This window comes from Catharus ustulatus, chromosome 1 (genome assembly GCF_009819885.2).
Source record: "Catharus ustulatus isolate bCatUst1 chromosome 1, bCatUst1.pri.v2, whole genome shotgun sequence".
In the NCBI taxonomy this organism is placed as follows: domain Eukaryota; kingdom Metazoa; phylum Chordata; class Aves; order Passeriformes; family Turdidae; genus Catharus; species Catharus ustulatus.
The window spans coordinates 111,814,009-111,837,713 of NC_046221.1; the positions used below are offsets into that span (position 1 = coordinate 111,814,009).

The following is a 23,705-nucleotide window of genomic DNA, read 5'->3' on the forward strand; positions in this document are numbered from 1 at the left end:
AGTGAACAACCCAGTTGCAAAGCTTTATTTGGGAGGTGCCTTGGTTTTGAACATTAAATGAATCCAGGCTTTTTCTGCATGAATCAGACTCTTGGCTATAGCCACGAGCTGCAGAACTGCCTTACATTTATTCTCCTGCCACTGTTCTCATTTCTGACCAAGCAGCATTTTTGCACCGTTGCTGTGCAGCCTCTACTTTCTCCAAGGGGTATGGACAGTTTTATTTCCTCTGACTTTTTGATGGGAAGGATGCTGGAACTTAGTGTTTTAACCAGAAAGTACAAGAGAAAAGGATGTGAGAGAAGTACTGGACTTCCTTTTCTCTATGTCACACTGCAGCAGGTTCCTGACAAAGAAAATGAACAAACACTGCCACTTTTTTGTACATTTTGTACATTTTTTTTTCTCGGGTGTTGAAGCAGAAAGATAAAACACTGCATAGGATTGAGCCCTATAGTCTCAAGAGATGAGAAAGACTTTTTGAAAAGCTCTCAAGAAATACATCCTGTGAAAAGAGAAATGGGAGATGGTTTGCATGCTTGCTTAATCAATCCAAGGCAAAAGGAAGGAAATGCAAAATAATTTTTTCCCCAGTTCAATGGGTTCAATAACCCTCAAAGCACGTGGTTATATTTCCAGTCTCCTTCCCATGCTCCTGCTACGTCTGACCTTCATTTTTGTACACACCAAGAATCCAAACCTGCTCCTTCCCCATCCACTTGGATGCAATTTATAGATCTAAATGTTCCAGATCCTTCTGTTTCCAATCTCTCCAACACAATCAGACCCCCTCGTTTTTACCCACCTCAATTAAATATCAGACACAATATCAGTTCCATTTAATATCAAACACAAATATACTCAGGTTGCCCTTCTCCTGTTTGCCTCCAGCAACCTCCTAGCATGCTAAATCCATTCAGCTTCTACTTCAGTACTCCTGGACCAGCTGCATTGCTAACTAAATCCAAACACAACATGAAGTGATCCTCTTCCCCCAGATTTCAGCTCTGCCCACAGCTCGGAGCAGCGTGCACTGCAGGGCCGTCTCTCACAGGGCAGATGGCACTCCCAGGGTGCCATCTTCTGCCCTGCCGGCCACCGAGTCACGCTGGATATCCGACAGGGTTTTGACACTTCCTAGCTTGGCTCCTCTCGGTGCAGAGCTTCGCCCCTTCCCTCACACACTGGAAGCATCTCAGTTCGCTCTGTCCTCACCAAGTCCCGGTGGCTACGTCCCGAGCCTCACTGCTCTCCACCTGCCTCCTCCCCTAACTCATGTCCATACTAGCGCCCGTTCCATCACCTCAGACCCTGACACGACGCTGGCAGTCCCATCCCAGCCCCGCCGCCCTGGGGCACGGCCGGGGACACTGTCGCCGGACACCCCCGCACCTGAGCGCGGCACTCCCGCGGCCACCGCTCGCTGCCCACGCCCGCCAGCCCCCGACCCCTCTGCTCCGCTGACAGAGCAGGAGGGGCGGCACCTGCGGGTCCGCCCCAATCTCCTCCCCTCGCCTCCCCTCCCCTCCTCTCGCCGAGAGAGAGAGACCGAGACCCGGAGGGAAGGAGGGAGAGAGAGAGACGGTGGCACCGAGGGCGCCGGGAGCGACTGCCTGAGCGCAGTGCTCGGCGTGAGGGGAGGGAGGGGGAAATTAAAAAAAAAAACCCAAACCAAAAACAAAACCCCAAAATTGCAAATATTTAAATTTAAACAAAAAAGTGAGGGAGGTGTAGAAGGAGAGTGCTTCAACTTTTTCTCTCTCTGCTCAGCAAGGTAAGGAAGCGGCGCGGGGCTTTGCTTCGCTTTCTCGCCGGTTTCTGGGAGGGCACAAAGGTAGCGGGATCGGGCGGCGGCGGCGTCTCCGCTGGCGGAGTCGCTCTTGGCGTTGTCACCCCGCGGAGCGCAGCCCCGGGGGCGGCGGGCAGAGGGCTGCGGGCTGCCAGCGGCGCGGCGGGCAGCGCCCGTGTCACCCGCGGGCTGCGGGCGCCCGCCCCGGGTGGGCTCCAGCCCTTTGTTACCGGCGTCTTGGATCGGGGCGGGGGGAACAACCCGAGCGGATGGGGCAAGGCGGGGGTGGGAGAACCTTGGCCGGGGGGCTGCGGGAGCAGAGCAGCCGCTGTGGCGGGGCGGGCGGCGGGCAGCCGAGCCGGGGGACGAGGCGGGCGCCGGGGGTGCAGGTGGCTCAGCCGGGGCGCGGGCGGGCGGCGAGTGCGCGCCCCCGCCCCGCGCTGCCACGCGGGCGGCCGCCGGCAGAGGGAGCTCGCCCGCCTCGCCCTCCGCGCCCGCGGGAGGCAGCGCCCGGGGCGGCGAGCGCCGGCCGTGGGTGGCCCGCGGGATAGGGGGGTGTTCGGGGCCGCTTCTGGTCATGTGCAGGTTTGAGGAGGGAGCGGGGGACAGGGCCCCCCTTCGCGGGGACGAGGGGCTGTCGCTGTGGCGGAGGGACGGCTGTGTCCCCGGGAGACGCGGTGGCCGGGCCGTGTCAGCGGCGGCCCGTCCGTGACGCTTCCACCGCGGGGGGCAGCTGATGGACACGGCTCCTAAGCTGCTGGGAGGTGAAGGAGAATGGGGGAAAAGCGGCTGGGATGAAGCCGGCGGCGGCTCCCCGCGGCAGCTGACAGATGTACACAGGGGCCTTGAGGTCTTCCCTCCCTGCCAGCGCTCCCCGAAACCTCCGGAAGATGGGAACTTCGTACACACCATAGGATTTCGGCCAGCTCAGCGAGCGGGCCAAGGGTTGCTGTTTGTTTAGGCCCCAAGCCTGCAAATATTTCTTCATATTCTGAAATTCAGGAATTATCAATGGTTAGATGAGTTTCAAGCGCGGGACACTCTTTCAGTTACCCCGTGGAAAAATATTTCCCATGTCTGCTGCTTGTCAGCATGTTTGCTTTGAAAACGCTGAAGATAGGACCTTTTTTACATTATTCCATTGGTCTTTCTTTGAATTGATGCCTTTTCAGACTTTTCCACCGAATGATACTTAAAGTACTGAAATAATACTTCATATTCTCCATACTTTATTGATACCTTCTTACAAAGAGCTTTTTAAAAGATGGAAATAAAAAGGCTGGTGAGAAGAAAGTGTTGTGTCTTATTGCCTGACTAGGAATTACTGAAGCTTTATTTTACTTAATTAATTTTTACAATTACTACTCTTGTTCGAGAGGTGAAGCAAAGGTGCATGGTTCAGATGCAGGTATAAGGTTCATATAAGATTCAGTAATACACATGTGGCTTCTGAGACAGGTAAAACTTTCAGCACTTTTAAATACTGTAATGTACACCTAAGTTTGTTGTTTATTAAGGGGTATGCCCTCTAAAGGGAAACAAAGATGGGTCTTATGTTGATTGAAAAGCTTAATACATATGTGCTAGTGAATTAAAAAAAATCTTTACAAATTTTAAACTGTCCTGTAGAATTTGCTTGTGAGTACAACAAAAGCACTTATGAAGCTGGAGGATTAGTTTGTTAAATGCTTCTTCGCAAAGGAATAGGGATTGTGTGAGTATTCTCAGAGCTGTTGAGAAATACTTAGTTATTTGCCACTTTTAATGTTGGTGGATTTTGTACATATGCATACTTTTTCTCACGTCTTCTCAAGTATTCCCAACGAAATGCTCCAGAAAGTCAGTGAATAATGCTCAATATGTGCCTGCCTGTTTAAATTATTAGGTTCTGAGCCCTGAAGATTTTATTTGTCATCTTTAAATACAGAAGAAAATACAGTGCATATTTTTGCTTACTCGTAGTATTGTTGTGGAGAACAATTTTTTTCTAAGGTGTTTAACAGGAAAAAAAAATTAACTATAAGAAACAACTTATGCATACCGGGAATTTTTATTGGTTGGGTTTGACTGTAGATAATGTAGCAATCATAAATAGTGAGGATTATTTGGTAAGGCAGTTTTTAAGTCCAGGATGTAATACTAAAGGAAATTAGCAATGATTACTGAGCTTTTACTGGGATAATTAAATTACATGAAGTTTCTTAAGACGCATGAGGACATCACAGATGAAAGGAGGGGTGATCTGACTGTGTGAAAAGTTTGTCTAGAATTCAAGAAAACCACATTTGGTTCAAGGTCTTTTGAAACACATAGCTGCTGGCATTGATATTTGGCGGTATAACAAGTCATGTCCAAAGCATTTTGGAGATGCAAGATAAAGAAAATTTGGAGTCCAATTTAAGAAACTTTAATTAGTTGCTATGGAATATAGAGAAATAAACTCTTTTTTTTAAAGGGAAAAACGTCTGTTCCTCAAAACTAGTCACACTATGAATGCTGTGCTGTTTATTCAGTGTAAAACCTGACTCAGTATAGTGTCAAAAATATATTCTAGGAAACCTAGTGAGAGCTGAAAAAAAAGATTGAATGCATTTCTCTCTAATTTTCTGTGCTTCTAGGAAATTTGGAATTTTGGAATGGGCATAGGATTTTACTTTCAGTGGCGTAACCAGTTTTATAGTACCTTTTCTATAAAGCATGTGGTTTTTAAAAGTGCTTTTTTTGCTTTGTATGGTTCTGTGCCATATGTTTTGTATTTAATTCTTTGAATGACCACTGAAATGCAGCCAACTTTGGGTAAATGTGGCAACTGTTAACTAGCGCTTAGCAACAGTGCACAATAATCAAGAGGGGAAGTGAGGAAGAATACCATGTCTAATTGAAACTACGGGGGGCATTTAGCTAGGTAGGACATAATTAACAAAACATGGAGCTTGGACATGATATTAAGGCATCACATCTTGACTCTTGCTAAAAAAGGATTGTGAAATCAATAACATAAAAAAACCATTCTGGCTTTATACCTCGGAAGAACACTCTCTGAGATTTATGTGCTTTGCCTTTTCTTGCATAGTCATTTCTTGCATAAAATGCAAAAGATGCATTTTATTTTGTTTCTAAAACATAATTGTGAGGAGAACTGTTGGGAAAACCAACAAATGAAGGAGTAATAAGCCTTGACATTCTGACAATCATGTCTTTTAGAGAATTAGTCCTGTGAGCTGGAGTTCATTAGATACAGTAAGCAATTAAGATATCTCTAATAACCCGAAACAGATTACAGCAACAGTCATAAAACAACACTGAACTTTTACAATTAACGTGTTATTTTTTTTTCAGAATTGTTGACTTTCCTCAAACCCTGTCTTGCCATTACTTTTCTTAATATGTTGAGAAAAGTATTGCTTGTAAGAATGTGTGTTCAAATTGCTTTTGTCCAATGTAGTTTCAGGTTTCTAAAAACTCCAGATAATTTTGTTTCATGCTGTATTCTATGTGGAGATACATTCATGGACAAATTTAATTTCTTGTGTAACCCAAACACATCTTGTTTCTAAGAACTCTGAAGACACCCTCGCATAATAAGGAGAGAACTAGTGAATTAAGTTTGTGAGTCATTGCCAAAGCTTATCCGCAATTCTGAGCAAGCTACTACAGCCCCTGTTAAATGGATTTTAATTTGCAGGTAGGTAGTGAAGATGACCCAAAACCAAGGAGCCATTCTTTGAAGGTGCATGTATTGGTGAACTATCAGTAGCATTAGGCTCTTAATAATTAAATAGAATCATTAATGCTTTTATAATCCAGAAGTAAAAAACACGAGATATCTCAGGAACTTGTAGATGACAGAAATTTGGATCAGTGTTTATTCACAACAGGGACAGCCAAATTTTGTACATTGTTGTTGTTGGCTTGGAAGTATCAAACAGAAGTATGTAGTTCTTACAGAAATTACAGGCTGGATCAATGGGCCAAGGCCAATTGTATGAGGTTTAATGAGGTAAAGTGCCAAGTCCTGCTCTTGGGTCATGATGACCCTGTGCAACACTACAGCCGTGGGAAGAGCGGCTGGAAATGTACCCAGTGGAAAAAGGACCCGGGGGTATTTGTTGACAGCCAGCTAAACAGGAGCCAGTGTGTGCCCAGGCAGCCAAGAAGACCAGTGGTATCCTGGCTGGTATCATATACTGTGGCCAGCAGGATCAGAGCAGCAATTGTGCCTCTGTATTCAGCACTGGATGAGGCTGCACCTTTAATCCCGTGCTCTGTTTTGGGCCCCTCAATTCAGGAAGGGTGTTGAGGTGCTGGAATATGTCCAGAGAAGGGCAACAGAGCTGATGATGGTTCTGAAATAAAAGTCCTATGAGGAGTGGCTGAGGGAGGCAGGATTGCTCATCCTGGAGAAAAAGAGGCTCAGAGGGGGCCACCTTGCTCGATGGGTGTTGATCTCTTCTGCCAGTTAACAAGTGATAGGACAAGAAATGGCCTCAACTTCTACCAGGGGAGGTTTAGATTGGATATTGGGAAAAATTTCTTCATTGAAAGGTTTGTCCAGCATTGAAACAGGCTGCCCAGGGATACTGCTGAGTCACCAACCTTGGAGGTATTTAAAAGTAGTGTAGTCATGACACTTCCAGACATGGTTTAGTGGTGAACTTGGCCGTGTTGCATTGATGCTTGGACTCAGTGGTCATATAGGTCTTTTTTGACCTAACTCATTCTGTGAATCTGTGATTGTAAAAAGTAATTAAGTTGGTTTGGATGACTGCTGAAGCCTGGTGAGATGGTTTCTGTTGTCTTACTCTGTCACACAATAATGTCACAACTGCTGTAAAATTCTTTAGGGACATTAGAGACCATAGAGAATTGTGTAAATTACTACTGTCATTGAAATGTATTTAATGTTACTCTCAGTGAGTTAGCATTTTAAGTTCCATGGCACCTCAGATGTTTAGTAAAAAACTTCCATCTACTTGACCTTAAAATCTCATATCATATACTACCAAGTGCTTTGGTTAATTTTAATTTAATTTTTTTTTTTTTAACAATTACTCTACACTAACTAATAAAATGTTCATAATATATAAAAGATAGGAAGAACTATATGTTGTGACATAAAATCACCAGAAGAGTAAGAAGATAGGGAGCATCCTGAGTCAGTATGATGAGATATGATTAATTAGTATATCTCATGTGAGATTTTGGAGAGGTTATTTTGAGGTAGGTTTTCAAACTGCTGGAGCTGTGAACAGAAAACAGTGTGGTAAGATACTGTTACTTAAGAGATTACTGGACATCTGTTGTACTGGTTCCATGAACAAGCCTGGAGTGACTAGTTTTGTGAAATGCTGTGCAGAGATCCTCTTCTTCTCTGTCTCCTATCTCCATCACTGTCTGTAATCAGCTATTTTCAACACCCTTGGTGTGATCTGATCAGAGCACTTTGAGGCAAGTGAAGAAGTTAGTTACTGAATGGAACTGTGGTCTGAAACACGCTCTATTAACAGTCTTCCTTTTTAAAATGAAGATTCATCTGTGTGTCTTACCAAAAGTGATAATATTTCCATAGAATCTATACTGTAAAGCTTCTTTAGATGGCTATTTTAAGCTGACGAACATTTTCCTGGTACTCCTGTCCTTTTGCACCAAATTCTGCTGCACCTCCCTCTGCAGCACTGATTTCTCTGTTGAATGGAGTGTACAGCACCAAAATTTCAGAGAAATCAGTAGCCTTTTTTGAAAGGCTCTGTTTATGCCTATCAGTTTATCTGTTTTTCTCTAGAACCACACTAAATTTCAATTTGGCTTCATAAAGAAGTATTAATGTGCAATGTGCACAAGAAACATTTTACTTCTAGCATTCTGCATATTCTACAGATATTATGATTCTTCCCTCCCCACCCCCTTTCTTTTATAATGCTACCTCCAACTTCAAAACTTTGTTTCTTATAGACTCCCATAAGGAGACCTAAGCACAGTTTTTCTGGGAGTGTGATAGTTAAATTATGCTTTTAATTTGGTGGAATTCCCTTATCCCACTCTGCCTTATTTCCAACTGTCTTTTAAAAGATAGAGGTGGTCATATCCGATTGTAATGCCAATTCTTAGGGAGACTTGTGTGTACTCTGAGTTGTATGGTCCCTTGTTATCACTCACGAGTAATTGAGTAATTAAAAGAGTGTTTGGAAATTGCTGTGAGCCTGATCCTCCACAGTCTTCCTAGTAAAGAGGAAATGATTGCTTATTAAAAGAGTGAAGTGTGGCACAGCATTCTGGGCTTAATAAGATCCAAGCTCTTTCCCCATCACATCCACTTCAGGGAGATGGTGTGGTGGTAAGGAACAGCAAACACAGATAGCTGAGCTCAGCTGCTTCTGAGGCTGTAGGGAATCAGGGAACTACCTCTTTACACTGGAATCACTGGTGAATAGGGATGTTCACAGAAAAGTTTTATAAATGTTACTGTTGCCTACCCATGCTCAGAATGAAGAGCAAAACTTTGTGTTGATGGCTTGATTTGGGATTTGCAGAGAGCCAAGTGCTCTGTTCCCTGTCCTGAGCCCCGTGTCCTTTTACTGCTGGTACAGTACTTCACTGCCATTAGTTCTCTACTTACTATCTCCTTGGTGATACTGTGTTGCACAGTGTACGATTGCATCTCAGTTTTGCCATTCAGGAAAACAAACCATCTACTTTTACTGCTTTTTTTCCTGCCTCACTGACCTTCTCCTTGTAGCTTCCTAGGAAGTCTCCCAAACTCCGTGTTGCTTGGGAGCATTGGGTGACTTTGTTTTCCTGCTCTTTTATACTTTTAGTCCACTTTGAGAACAGCTGTTTCATAAATGAAGTTTGATCTTGTAACTTCTTTAAACCACTCTTAGAGAATCAAATTCTTAGTGCTATTAGGTGAATCATTTGGGAAGACTGAGAAATAGGTCTTGATATTTACAATTACAATGCACTGAATCAAGAAGAGGGAAACAGCTTCCTGACAGTCATGTTGTATGTGGCATTTAAGAACATGGTGGTTTCCTATTCTTGTGAAAAATACGTTAAAAAAATTTGTATGGATGAGATGTTAAGATACTGTTGTTACACTTTTAAATCTTAACCTCTTAGTAGGAAACTTTTGGTTGTGAGAACCATAAGAAATGAGGTGGATTAGCCAAGTGATCTGTACCACCCCTCACAGGAGTAGTTTTGAAGAAAACCTAGAGGAGAAGGGTGGGAAAGGCAAAGCCATCCGAGAACACTTTAATGCCTCCAATAGAGGCACACAGACCTACCAATGGGACCTTCAAAGCAGAAGTTCAAAGTGAAAAATATGCATATCCTCACAGTCTCTTCTGCAGCAGTTTCAGTAAATTTTGACGGTTAGTGCTTGCCATTTTTTTTTCAGTAGGAGAGTCAGCACTCAATTTCCAAGCCTTTTGAGCAGGATGAAGACAACTTGCCTGCCAGACTGTGGACTTGGAGGAAGGAGGTGAAATAGCAATCACAATTATAGCAGATGTGGAAGGTGAGCTGGATTTCAAGGGCACAAAGATTAAAACATTAGCTGTCACAAACTTTTGTGTCAAGAGCTATGAAATGACAGGGCATCTAAACATACAGATTTTTTTGTTTTGTTTTGCTGCATTAACTTAGTAGTAATCTTCTTTCTTACTTCATGTCGGAAAGTGTTTTGGGTACTGCATGGAAAATAAATAGGCAGTTGCCTCCTCCAAAGTACTCAAAGCTATAAAGGATAGTGTGTATGTTTGTGCATGTACATATATGAAAAAGGACGTGAATTGGGAATGCTGAGGTCTAATATCATGCTGGTCCAATACATTAGTGGGTCTTTAAAGAAGATCCTTTTTAAAAATTATTGACTGACTGAGATGATTTATACTGTATTTTGTGTTTGCACATTGCCTTTATAGAGCAGAAGTTCTTAATGGACAGTAGATGTGCCACTAGTAATGTTATTCAAAGCAGTATGCCTTGGAAGCTTCTAAACAAAGGCCAGCATCACACACACAAAAAAAAATTTAAACAGCAGATGTGACCTTGTGGCAGAAAAGCCTGAGAAGGAAGGGGGAAAAAACCGGATTCTTCTGGCTGCTTTCAGCTGTAATAATGAACAGTGTTGCTTGTTGACTGTCCAGCTTGGCTGTTTTATTGAGAGAAGTCTTGTGTCTGGTGTCTGTGCAGATAGATGCTCAATTTTCATCTGCAGCACAGCTGACTGGCTTTCTGTCAAGCTTGGCTTTGGGGTGATTCCAGTTGTCATGTGGATTTGGTGTAGAAAGAGGGAGGCCATGCTTCCAATAGGAGTTAAGCACTCCCCTACACAGTGCAGTGTAGGTTTTCAGCTCCATTTGCTGTCTCTGTAGTAAATCCATTTCTGATTATGTGCTAAAGCCAGACAGATTAACTGCTGAGTTGAACTTGTGAAGTTGTGTGTGTGTTGCCAGAGTCCCTCCTGCTGGAAAAGGCAGATCTATATAACCTGTAGATTCAGAACAGTTGAAAATTCATCCTAGCATTGTTGCTTTGATGTCTCTTTGAAAGCAAAAAAACCATGTTTGCTTTTGATTACCACGTTTAAAGGCTGCTGTCCCAGCAGTGTAATAAATGAGAATTGGATCTGGGACTTAGTTTCAGTAAAATACAGTGTTCTTCCAGATGCTTTTTAATTGAATCTTCCTGTTAAAATGGCTTCAACTTCAAATTCAATAACAGGCAGTTCAGGGGTTTAGGGCTGAAAAGGAGAGAGGAATGCAACAGATGCTGCATAGTTGTGATACTTCTTATGTCAGATGATACTGATACTTTAAGCTTGTGTTCTTTATTCTGATTCACTATATAAACAAGAACAGCATGAACCTCAGTGTATAACCTTGACACGACTGCATCTTTACTTTATAGATCACTAGCAGTTTGTCCAAATTGCAAAAACTGTGTGTTGGGAAACAGATGAAGTATTTGCATCAATAAAACATTTAATTTCCTTTAACAAAAGCTGTTTTGTTCCTTGGGCTTTTTATTTTTAAGAAATGGACCTTCAGTTCTTGATTCATTGTACTCTAGCTGAGAATCACTGAGAACCTCATTATTAGATTTGACAGGATAATAAGTCAAAACTATCAATGCAGATCAGCCATGAACCAAAATACACCATAATATGTGTTGTTTCAATGGGATTTCCAACGTGGCCCTGCCAAGAGTGTGAGGTTGGACTGGTTGACCTTCAGAGATCCCTTCCAACCTGAATGATTCTGTTGTTGATTGCAAAGTGCGGTAGTACAAAACCCATAAAACTCAGCAGTATTACCTATTGGTAAGATACAGCTTCCTGAAACAATTAATCTGGCTCATGGCCTTTGCAAAGATAGTTAAGGAACAGGCAGCCTGAACTGTTTTGGTAACCTGCTATCCTGTCTTAACTCTCTTTTCTCCAGCCATTTTTCTGCTATGTGTCAGATGTGCTTTCTGTATATCCTCAGAAATACGTACTGGTTGCACATCCAGTCACACGCATGGATAGAGAGACTCTGAGTTCTGCTGCTGGCAGCACTCTGCTGGTCTTGTCACATTGGTGGATGGCAACAGAAATGGTCTGGTGATTGAGGCATTGCTGAGCGTGTGTTAATAGGAAGGCTGCAAAGCTTGAGTGACTTCCTGAGAGGTTGTTTGGCTTGTCTGGGATGGAAGATTGAGCATCAAAGGCTAATAATGATACCTGGTGGATTGACATTGTTGCATTGTCTAAAATCAGTCTGTCTAGATTCACATTCATAACTGAACATTTTACTCTGAGGAAACTTGGAGTAAGTCCAGTACTATTAATTTTAAACCTTTTTCAGGGCTAAAATAAAGCACAGTTTATAAGGAGATACTTGTTATTTCAGTCAATCACTTATTTTGTTAATTAGTGAGATTTGGGAACTGCAGTTTTCAATGACAATGCCCTCCGGCATCTTTCTGTTGAGTTGTATGTGTGTCCATATGTTTTATTTTTCTGGACATATTGATTCTTATGTGATAATTCAGTATGTGGGTTGCAGTTTCTCCCTGCCATTTTCTGGCTGAACACACTCTATATGTAGAGTATGAGCCAAGTATGTAAAGAAGGAGTTGTGCTTTTTTTGTTGCAATTATGAAGAGAGGAATGGAGGCTGGATGATAAAATACCTTTTCCTGCTCCAAATGATTATCTGAATAAACTGAGGGATATTGAGGTTTTGTGAAAAAAAACCAACATAGCAAGGGAGCGGCGGGGTGGGGGGAGTACTAGAAATTTGCAACTGCAGATTGAGGGTTTTTTTGAGAAATTCCACCTCAGGAAGAAGTTGACTGGCAAATTAACAAGAGTCAGAAAGCAGAACTGTTTTATGATTCATAACTAATCCTTTGCCCCAGCGACAGAATCAAGTGTATTTTGAGGCTGTATGCCTGGTAGGAGGCAGGCCTCAGGTTGAATTCATTAAAACAATTCTGTCCTCCCTGTTCCCAAGTGCAGTTCATGCTGAGAGACACTGATAAATTTCTCATTAAGAAATGCATGTTGAAAATGTGGTCTATTCTCTGTGTTGTCACACTGCCTTTCTAATCTGGAATAAATTACATAAACTGTATTCCTTTCAGCCAGCATGCAGAGATAAGAGTGCACTGGTGAATCTTGTGTCCATTCTGTCATTATGTGTGCCAGGAAAAACAACCCCAAACTAAATATATAAGCAGGAAGTTGTTTTAAGAGAAATGTCCCCTTTTAACATTTTGATGTGAAACTGGGGAGTAAATAGTTAAATGCAATGCCACCATATAGCCACATGAAGGATAATATTCAGGTTCTGATGTTCTTTGTTTTGGAAATGAGGCTTGCAATTATCTACTTGCAGATTTTACTGGCTTACCTATCCCTGTAGGTTATCCCTTTTGTAATTGCTTGTCTGTTTCTATGGATAAACTTGTTTTCACTTAACAGAGCTTTTAGCTGATGATCCCTGTTCTTTACTGTGCTATTCTTCTGCCCATCCTTTAATGGAGAGTAGTGCTATTATGATTTTAATAAGACTGAGGAATGTTCTTATGTTTTGAACACTGCCTATTCCTATTATGTTCTATGGCAAAAAATAATGGGGACTAGTTTGGAACATTCAGAGATAAAAGCTTTATTTTGCTGCTGAATGGCTTAGTTCAAGGTAAAGAGTCAAGTAAAACTAATTATTATAAAAGACAGAAGACCCAGTTCTAAACTAGCAGTTTGAGAGATGGAGAATCTAAAGAAAATAAAGAAAAGAAATAAATAAAGAAATAAAATAAATAAAGAAAAACATGCTGAAATGCAGTCTCCTCAGACCTTATTTCATAGAATCAGAGAATTATTGACAGAGATTTTAGGTAAACTTGTGTCCTTTTACATTTCAACCAAAAAACATGCAATGTGTCTAGAGATCCCACCTTGGCCAGGGACTATGGAAATCTCTTTGGTCACTGGAGTAAAAGTATGATGGCTTACTTAAGAGGAGAAAAGAAAGCAACTTCTTTCCCCTCATCATAGGTGGTTCTCACTCTCTGACCATGGTAGAGTGGTGTAAAGGACATATATTTAAATGTAAGAGAAAATACCTCTTTTAAAACTGTAATAAATGCTTATGCAAAGCTATAATGTATGTTTTTTAATGTATGTTTTTTTCCCAGATGTTGGTCTATGTATTAGCAGGTAAAGAATATGAAGTTTTTGCTACCATGGTGTGTTTTGCACCATTTACACCTATGTACAAAAGAAACAAAACCCTTACAGTCCATAATTAATGTAATATTTATAGAGAAATTGCTAACTTGTATTAGAGAAGGGTTTTAGTTTCATGTCTTAGCCAAATTTAGCCAAATTCTGAATGTGTTAGAAAAATAAGTATATCCATTCCTGAATAACTCTGTGATGACTATCATTCCCTGCCTGATTGGAGAGACTAATTTTGGTAAAGAATTGGATTTAATCTACAAGTCTCTTGTTCAACTGTGATGTGGCCAGGAAAAACAGCTGTAAAATTTTTGATGTTGGCAATGAATTTATATATATAAATAACAACTTGCTTGTTGTCACATGCAATACTCAAGGTGATATTACAATGATGGACTTGGGTCTGGGGAAGATCTGGTTTTATTTCCGAATTTTGCCACTGAGAGATGGCACATGGCTTCTACATGCCTCAGTTTCCCTCTCTCTAAACCAATGGTGTTATTGGCCTGGGGGGGTTTTAAAGCACTATATGATAGTAATGATTTGCTGTTAAGGTCTTTTATGGCTGAGCCTGGAGAGCCTTTAGTTCAAGTCTCCTGGTCAGGTCCTTGGGCTGCTAAGCTTCATGCTTCTGTCAGAAAGCTTTAGACCTCAAAGAACAAATGGTGTTCTTGGCATACATACAAGCAGCTATTTGGCTTTTGTGTTCAAACCTTCTGTTTAATTTCAATTAACTTAATTTTAATTAATTGAATTTAGACATCACAATCTCTGGTTTGCCTGTGAAAACTATTTTCTGTGTAGAGAGAGCCGGGGCAGTTTCTCCACTGAGATGACTTTGTGGTGAAATGGATTCGAAAGTCCAAAGCCTTTGGCCAGTGAAGCAGCCCATGGCCAGGGCTCTGCTTACCCACCGTAGTGGGGGTAGCCTGTATCTCCACTGGTGTCAAAGGAGTACATGAAATACCCAGTGAAAATAGGCTGTGTCTTGCAGAAGGTCTTCAGCTGGCTAAAGCAAGCAGTACTTGAGGAGTGAGTAAATAAAGCTTTTGCTGGCCACATGCTATCACAACCTTTCCCCCTCCCCCCATACCCTCTCTTTTTTTTTTTTTTTTTATTTTATTGGCCATATGTTTTAGTAGTCTAAGTATGTGTCAGCGGTAATCCAGGCTCTGTGCTTTTAAAGGATGATTACCCAGTTTGTTGCCAAAGTGAGACTTTTTCTTCCCCATTTAATTAATTTCTGTGAGGGATGTAATCGTAAACCTTTTTTTTTTCCTTTTTTTTTTTTTTTCTTTAATTTATTGCAGATTACTCTTTGTGTGGCTAAATTTAACTCCCATCTCTTTTTGCTGGCTGCCAGTCTGTTCCCGGTTTGTATGATGGGGGGGTTCAAACAAACCGGTTTGTTCCCTGGATGCTAATCTGAATTTCAGAGGCGCTGTCCTTCATCCCCTGGCTCTGGTCCCCTCCCCCTACTCCCTGATCTCTGCAAACAGCCTCTCCGGGTCTCTTTCTCCCCTCCATCCCACCCCCTGCTCCAGCCCTTTCCTCCACTGGCTCACCAGAACAGTAAATGATGATCCTTTCTTGCTCATCCCATGCCCCAATTCTCACTTAGGGTGTTTGATGTACTAGAGAATTAGTGCTCCTAAAATTCAGATGGTTTAAAAACCCTGCTGGTCTGTGTGTTACATTAAAGATGGCATGCTGCATTTTTGGGGAATTAAATTTTATGGATTTTCATGGGTTAAAGCAGGTACAGGGTTTTCTGATGAGGTGGTGACCTTTTGTCAGGGTGTGATGAGGGTCATCTTGGTTTTATATAAAATAATTATTAGAAACTCCCCTCTTTAGCGAGTAATTTCTCAGGTCACCTTGGCGGAACAACGAGGGGTTACTAACTAGCACTGGATCCCAGCCTGTAACCCGTCTTCATGGTAGTTCTCATAGCATGGATACAGTTAACCTCCTTCTTGCCTTAAAAAAAAAAGGAAACACGGCTAGTGGGCATGCAGAAAGGCATTGTCCTTGCACAGAATAAACCCTCCTACCTGTTATGTGGAAAATAAACAAACCCACAAACATACCGCCCTAGTAGATTGAAATGTATGTCTGTCGGGGAGGAGGGGAATAACACGTAGGAAAAGATTTATGCCTTCCTTTGGGCTGTTGCTTGGTAACAGAAAATGCCTCTTAAGCCTATTTTTGGAGAGGGGAGGGGTGAAACTTGATTCAGTGACCATCTGTCCCAAGCTGGTTGATTTCCTGTTGAGCTCTCCTTTGTTTCTGTCAAACAATTGATTCTTACCCTTTACAGATAAGAATACTGTTGGTGACATTGCCCTGAATCAGCAGGTTGCCTTGTGGCAACCACAAAACAGACCTATTAATTTTAATAATTTTTTTAATGTTTAAGGGATTTCGGGTTTTTTGGAGGCTACTGACTGTGGTTTTACTGGGATTTATTTATCTGTCCTGTGGTTTTGGTTTTTTGATTTTTAGTTCTTTGGGAATGCCTGCAGTACAATAGGCAGGTATAATAAATGTAGTTGAAACACTTTTAGAGAAGATGTCACAAGCTGTTTTTTCAGTCTGAAACTGTTGGGGAAAAGCAGCCATGATTTTGGGCCCATTAAGCCTTTCGTCAGTGGGGGGGGAGCAGAAGTTAATTGAAGTCACTATTGAAGAAATCCCCACTGTTTCTGTGAAAACAAAACCCAGATTCTAAATTGCAAATGGAATATTTGCTATTGTTCTTGCTTGATTGTCAGAAAATCATTCTCTGTTTGACTACCTCCTGATGTTTGCTTAGTAGTAGCATGCTGGATAGATTTGAACTCAAGTTATTTTTAAGTCATCTGTTTTATTTATATTGCAGAAGCAATATTGAAGAAGTATTTTTCCTTTAGTTTTATGCATGCAGGGTACAAGGCCTATGCATATGCCAATATGTGTGTGTCCTCTGTAGCTGCAATTATTTAAAAGCATTCCAATACCATTTTCTTCCCTGCCCTTAATTCAGAGAAGCTCCAGGTATCTGCAGGAGGAGAACTAAGGCATGTGTGACACAAAGCGACAGGTAATATCTGCAAAAAAACTGGTGAAATGCCCCAGTGCAGTAGGAAAATTATAGTCACTGTTATTTCCTTCAGTCATTGAAACTTTTCCTGGAGTATTTCCATGACGTTGTGTTACAGAGGAGGGTGAGAAGAAAAGGCTTTAAATACAAATGTCTTGGCATCTTACAGGTCTTTGCTTATTTGAGTTTAGCCTACTTGGCACTTAGTAGATGAAATTTGGAGGTAATTCCCAAAGGTCACTTCACAGACTTGGAGGTGTTAGAAAAGTTAATTTCCCTTTCTCTTCTATTTTTCCCACATGCTTTCCAGATTGTTTTCCACAGGTAGGAAGTCTGTTGTCTGCAGTTTTCAGCATGGTCCTGGATGCATGTGAATTCAGATTTTTTGAAGCCAATGGCAATATGCCTACTGAACAGTGATTTAGTGTGTGTTGGGTCAGGGATACTTGTGAGATTTCCATCCTTTTAAAAGAAAGTTGCATCTGTGATTTGGCATATCAAACCATATGAATGAGCCTGTGGCTTTTGGTCCATCAGCCCTTGCTTTTTGTTTGTTGCCCATTTCCTCACCCCAGCGAGGAGCCTTTCCCCCTATTTTGCTGCTGTTTGTTTGGAGCATGCTGAGATCTGGCAGAATAACTGATCCACTTGGAAAACAGCATAGTTTTCCAGGTTACTTTTCAGGTGGATGTATACCTTGATCCAGTTTACCCACTGAGTGGCATGCCAAGCTTGACTGGTGTAGTGTAACACAATGAGGTGGAAGTGATCAATACTGAGTAGATTTTTAAATTTTTTTTTTCACAAACCACTAGTGCCAAATGTACTGTGAATTGTTTTTAAACATGCATTCTCTTTTAGGTTGAGAAATCCTACTTTTGGATTTTACATGGATGGGTGTAAAATTAATTGAACATGCATATGTGCTGATAGGCACCACCAACATGCCTTTTGGGTATTTTCAGTCTGTCGTGAAATCAAACTGAGATGAAAAAAATCATTTGTAGAACTAGTGCCAACTAAGTCAGTGTTGACCTGAGAGTTTAAACTTGGCAGTGAAGGAACTGTTCTAAACTGTTTTAAGAACTGATTAAATTTTGTTTCTTTCTGCAGAATAAGTTTCATGAAGAGAAAAAAATAAATCTGGAAATTTTATTTCAGGCTTGAAATAAATGAAAAATGAAGCCCTGTTCTAGATATTTGGAACACATTTTTTGTGTCTGACCTAGAGAAGATGATGAGTGGTTGTTCTGATTCAGATTTTCTCTGAGCCCTTAAAAGAGCATTACTAAGTTGTGACTCAAATTGTAGGGAGCTGACAAAAAGTCTGGTTCTTCCAGCATCTGGGGCAAGCAGCTGAGTCCATGGCATGTACAGATGACATAGCAGTTAGAATACAGTCCTGCACTTGTCTTTGTGCTTTCTGTGCCTGGGTTGTACTGCACTTCTCCCCTTGGAGCAGATCTGATGTGCCCTTTGTTCCCAGACAAAAGCATCTCCAGATCTGCCAGTCAGTAGGCACAGCACCTGTGGCTTACCCTACAGACAGAAGGGCAGTAATCTAGGAAGGGAAGTTGGTACAAGACTAGCATCTGCTTGCATTCACCTTCTCATGCTGCTTTTGCAAGGACGGAATTATTTATATACATTTTTTTCCTACCTGAATGAAGTCAAGCAGAGTCTGAAGAACCCCTGTTCAAAGTCAGGGTGTTTAGCACGGGTTTTCTTTTGGGAGGGGGAGCACAGAGGGTCATGGTGAGCTGCTTCTCCATGCTAGGTGAGTTCATGTGTGTGCCTCAGGTATGTCATAGTTACAATATTGCAGTTCTGACTCAGCAGCCATTTACAGAACTGACAGCAGTGCCATCCTTAATATGAGTTTGAGAAATCTTCCTCTCTTGTGATAAAAAGGCCTATTTGTGATTTGCAGGACAGAATTTGGGCACTGTAGCAATGGCTTTATGCTGTGAGAATAAGAATAATGCAACCCTTTCCTCCCCAGCCAAAACCCCCAACTCCAAAAGCATGTGCATCGAAGGTGTAAGTGCCAGGCTTCCCTTCTAGGAAGGCATGGCCCAGCACCACTGACAGGCTTTTCAGGGAGGAAGCAGCAAAGAAAAGGCTTTCAGAGAGCCTTTTGTTTCCAGCAAATAGCTTTCTGAAGCTACAAAATTGAAACTTAACTTCGGAAAGGAAAGCCCCCCTGTTCTTCAATGGAGTTACATGGCCAATTACTTCCTAGTCTACCACAGCCCCTGTTCTGTGTTAGAAGTTACTGCTTTGGTGAACACTCACCTTTAAAAGAGCTTCAGGCCTTGGGCATAGTGGGCTGTGCTTCTCCTCTAATCTTTGCTTAATGTTCTGAGGCCTAAGCTAATGTCTCAAAACCTACCTTCTGCATATTTCTGAATAAAATGTGCAATTTGCAGTTGCCTGGAGGTACACGGCTGTTCTGCTCTACGAGCAGTACTTTGAAAGTGTAACTTCAGTTTTTACTAATAATGTTTAACATGATGCAGACATTTCATATAATCTAGTGTAAAAAAGAGAATCTGGACTACTGCATGTTAAACAATTGTTGCCTCTGTCTGGTACTGCTTTATATATGTGAGTAAAGGACTGCAGAAGACTGCAAGTAAGTGGAGGATGGAACTCTTAGGTATGTCAGGGTTGTCTGGAATAGCAATTTCTGTGAATGGAAAAGAAATACTTTATCAGTTGAAAGAGAAGTGAACCAATGTAAGGCAAGGCAAGGCCAGGATCTCTGAACTACTGTTGCTTTCCAGGCATTTTGAAGCAAAGATTTTTGTCATCACATAATAATCAAATAGACCAATATTTCTACTTTTTTTTTTCCTGCCTCAAAGCCCTACTGAGCAAAGATATGTTCATTTCCTTTCCCACCTGGTTCTCATGAGATTGAATTTCTTGTTCATTTTTGCAATGGTGTTGCCTGGAACTTTTTTAGATTGTTTTCCTAAGTGACTAGATAGCTGCGAAGATTAAGGGGATGGACCTAAAATTAATCCAGCTAAAGCCAGCAGCTGGGAGATCTTTGTTCTGTTCAGTCTTGACCACAAGCTTCCCAACAGACATTGGTGGGGGTAGGGGCATGGATTTCAGTTCTTTTTGTTCTTAGTTTTCTTTTCCCCCTTCATAAGTGAAATAGAAATAAAGTGTTACTTAAATGAGCAGCTCAATTCTTCTTAGTGTTGGTGTTGAATTAACATACTGTGAAAAGCTTGTAATAAACTGGGGTTACAGAAATATTCTGGGAGGATGTGCTGACTTTTTTTTTTCTTGCAGTACATTTATTAGAAGTGAATTATCTAAGTACCATGAAAGTGGGTCTTTTGGGTTTTACTCTTCTTTTTGGAATGCAGTTTATTAGTGATATCCAGAGGGGCCAGCAGTATAAATAGTGTTTGTTTCGAGGCATGTTGGGTGCAAAGGAGGGAGGTTCACAGTGAAGAGCTGTTTTGTTTGGTGTGGCTGATGAGGAGTGAGGCTGGAATTGCTCATAGCTGTCATTCAGGTTTTGTTTCAAAGTCCAAGGACCTACTGGGAAAAACAAAAAGCTAATGAAAGCTGACTGTATTTCAACCCAAACCCTGTGGAATCCAAAATGATGTCCTGACACTGCATGTATTCTTATTCTCCTGCATTCCCATGGTTACTAAGGTAACAGGTTTTTAGAGGCTTTGCATCTTCATTGTCAAGTATTTGCTACACTTATTGTTGCTGTTTGCAGATTAGGGCAATTTAAACAATGCCTTTTGAAATGGCAACCAAAAAAATTCAAAAAGAAATATAGTAGAAATAGATGTAATGAATCAATTACCTTCCCTTGTTTAAATTTTCAGTGCTACATCTCAGAAGCTATGCACAAAATGTCACACTGGTTTAGTGTAGGGATTTTAGGCACAGGAAGATGCTTTTTTTTAAAAGTGTGTTAATTACAGAACTCTGAATAGATGTGAGGAGTACTACCAAATGTGACTTACTGCCTTTTTTGACAACAGAACTGTGAAGAGACAGAAGTTCGTGTTTGTGTCAGGGTATTGCCTCTGCTTATAGTACATCTGAGACAGTGACTCTGATTTTGTTAGCTGTGTTACCTGCTGCATCTGTGAAATCATACTTGAAAAATTAAGCATCTGGGAAAAAAAATTACTTTTTTTATAACAAAAGTATATGCAGAACTCTTGTACTTGAACACATTTTACTGATGCTCCTCTGTGTCCATTTAGACCAAGCAGGAACATGCTCGTTCACTCTTCACTGGAAAAATGGATTATAGATGCGATGGTCAGGCTTGTAAGTGTATCTCCAAGAATATAATGTTTAAATTGATTTAGTTCCTGCTGACTTCTTGAAAATTAGTACACTACTGCAGCAAAAATCATTAGCATCTGTACTAGGAGAATTGTTTTTTTAAAACAAATTGGTGAAAGTTGTGAAGTCTTTACATCATGATAATTTGTGCTACGCAGCTGATGTACAGAATATAATGATTCCACTCTGCCTGACAGAAATAAAATGTTTCTAGTTGAGAAGAATCCTGCCAGACTGGGAAAATACAGGTACTGTTCTCCCTGAGTGTCCTTGAAATGAGTCTTTTGCAGTAGACTCAAGAGCCTTTTATTGGACAAATCTATGCAGTGGGTGAGATCCCCACGCTGCTGAAGTGAATCACCCCCAGTGTCCATGCTGTCTTCATCTGGGCAAGACTCAGAGTGTGCTCTTAGACCACTTTTTAAATAAAGGTGGGTTATATGAAACAACTTTATTGCTGCTTATTTCCAGCTAAATATAGTTTCTTTGGAAGCATGAGCGGTGGTGGTGGAGGAGCCCTGTTGAGCACCGTTTTATTACAGTTGTGTGGATGCTGCTGGTTTGTGCTCAGCCAGGCAGGTGTCTGGTCTCAACCATCTCTACCCCCAATATCAGCAAGAGGCAACTTTCTTGAGGTAGACAAGACTTAGAAGTCTAGTGTTCAGATAAGTAGAGAGCAGATTACCCCAGAAGAAGGGAGGTGACAGATGGGTGGCTGACGCCAGAGGGGTGAAGCCGAATGCAGACTGAATTAGTCCTTGCAACCAAGGACAGAAGGTGCTTGGCACGCAGCTCTCACAAGTTATCATTTTAAAGTGTTTGTAGGGAAGCCTTTAATTTGATTAGGTCATTTCCTTAATGGTTTTGTTCTTGTGGTTGCTACATTGCTCCAGACAAAGGTCTGATTTGGCATTAAAATGGCTGTTAACATTTAGCTTTATAATAAGCCATTTATATATAATGAGACTTGAATTTTTCTGGTACATACAAAAAGCTGAATTAATTAATGTATATGTATATATGAAAATAGGTATACTTCTGTGAGATTACTGAAGGAAAGGTCATCTTCCTTCCATCTCACTTAAAGAATATGTATAATGCATAAGAGAAATAAGGTGTGCAACTCAAAAAATTATGCAGGGCACCATATAATTACAATTGTTTATTAATTTATTTTGGTTTTATGAGGTTTTTAAACTTGTTTAAACCTGTTATACTTTCAGCACTTCTTTAAGGTTTTTGAAAACTGTAGAACAAGAGGGGAAACAAATTTATTATTAGTGCTTTGTGAAGCTTTTGAGATTCAGAGCTACCAGTATTCCACATGTGTCAGTTGTAAGCTTACCATAAGACTTGTAAATTCCTTAGTTGGGAAAAAAAAAGTCTCTGAAGTGTAAGGTTTTTAAGGACAGACTTGACTGCAGAAGGGTCCACAAGAACTTGTTTTTAAAAAAATAAATAAAAATGTCATATTGCTGTTTGCCAAACTTAAGATAATAATAATTGAAAGCTAATGTGGCAGGAGGCTGTAGCACTCTCTGGCAGAATTTCTTCATCCTGTAATAAGTATCTTCCGTTCCTGCTTGGGCAGGGATGAATGTTTACCCATCTCTGATATATGGAGCATTTCAGAGGAGTTTGGAGGGGGCCTTCACTTTAGGGAGCAGGGAGGATATCAGGGTGTTTTGTGCATGCTTTGGCATTCCAAATCTAACCAAATATTTAAAAGCATTTGTATGGACCTCAAAGGATCCCTTTACTTTGCTAATGAAAATCAACCTTGCTCCTTTCCTTCTTTTGGTCCCCCATCCAAAAGACAGGAGCCAGTCTTGCACAAAAACATGTTTTTCAATCCATTTTTTTCATCAGTGCTACCTCTTGGTTTTTTTAAGCACGATTTTTATCCCTTTTTGGTCAATTTTTGAGATTCTACTTTTAATTCCTGTTGAAAACTTTTCTTTCATGATAATCTTAAGAAAGGTTTCTGCTGGATAGGCTCCTTTCTCTTCAAAATAATTCAGACAAACTGAAAGATGTTTATAAAATTATATGAAATTTAAACTGTAATGAGTCATTAAGTACATGTTCTTCCCTTCAACATGCTGGTCAGATTAAATTCTAGGAGATTCTACTGGGTGCTTCATATGTAAGAGTGCCAGCCTTGACAGTGAATTTGAAATCAGAGTTTGGCAACCTTGATTTATTTTTTTTAAACATTGCGTTGTTGTTGTTTGGGGGTGGGGTTTTTTGTTTGTTTTTGTGGGAGTTTTTTAATGGAAGATGTTTGAATGCCCTTATTTTTAAATATCAACCAAAAGAATTTATTTCTTGCCTCTAGATCTTCAACAGTAAGTTATTACCTATCAGTGAGGTAAAGGGTATTTACCTCAGCAAGAACCAACTGTGATTGAGCACAGTTTTTTTCTGTATAGTTTGGCTGTTAAAAGCAAATTGAAGTTAAACTTTGAGCTGACTTAGCTGTTTGAATTCTTACATGTGGCATGCATTTCTGCAGTTGTCTTAAAAGATTTTGAAGACTGAAAGTGTGGGTAAAACCAACAAGATTAATTAGTTGCTGGTTTAGTGTTCTCCTGGCTCAAACAAGGGAATGACTTTTATTCTTTGTGGATAAAACAACTTAATGCTTTAGCAGACATATAATTTCTAGACAAATAGCAGAGTATGCATAAATGAGTTATAAATTTGCATTATCTGCAGAAGATGCAAATTTTGTTCTCCTGAGCCATTAGGCAGCCTACCAGTTTATT

The 23,705-nt window shown here is 40.9% G+C and overlaps 1 protein-coding gene across 6 annotated transcripts in view; it reads left to right on the top strand.

Moving 5' to 3' along the window:
- The first annotated feature begins 1,512 nt into the window (after positions 1 to 1,512).
- Positions 1,513 to 23,705, top strand: part of GREB1L (GREB1 like retinoic acid receptor coactivator) — a 125,213-nt gene continuing 103,020 nt past the window's right edge. For 5 of the 6 annotated variants that reach the window (XM_033080551.2, XM_033080581.2, XM_033080590.2 and 2 more), the window contains exon 1: positions 1,513 to 1,774. The gene's annotated coding sequence lies outside the window, so the exon portion shown is untranslated. Of the gene's footprint in view, positions 1,775 to 16,912; positions 16,927 to 23,705 lie in introns of all 6 variants that reach the window. The other variant, XM_033080560.2, reaches the window with a different exon arrangement.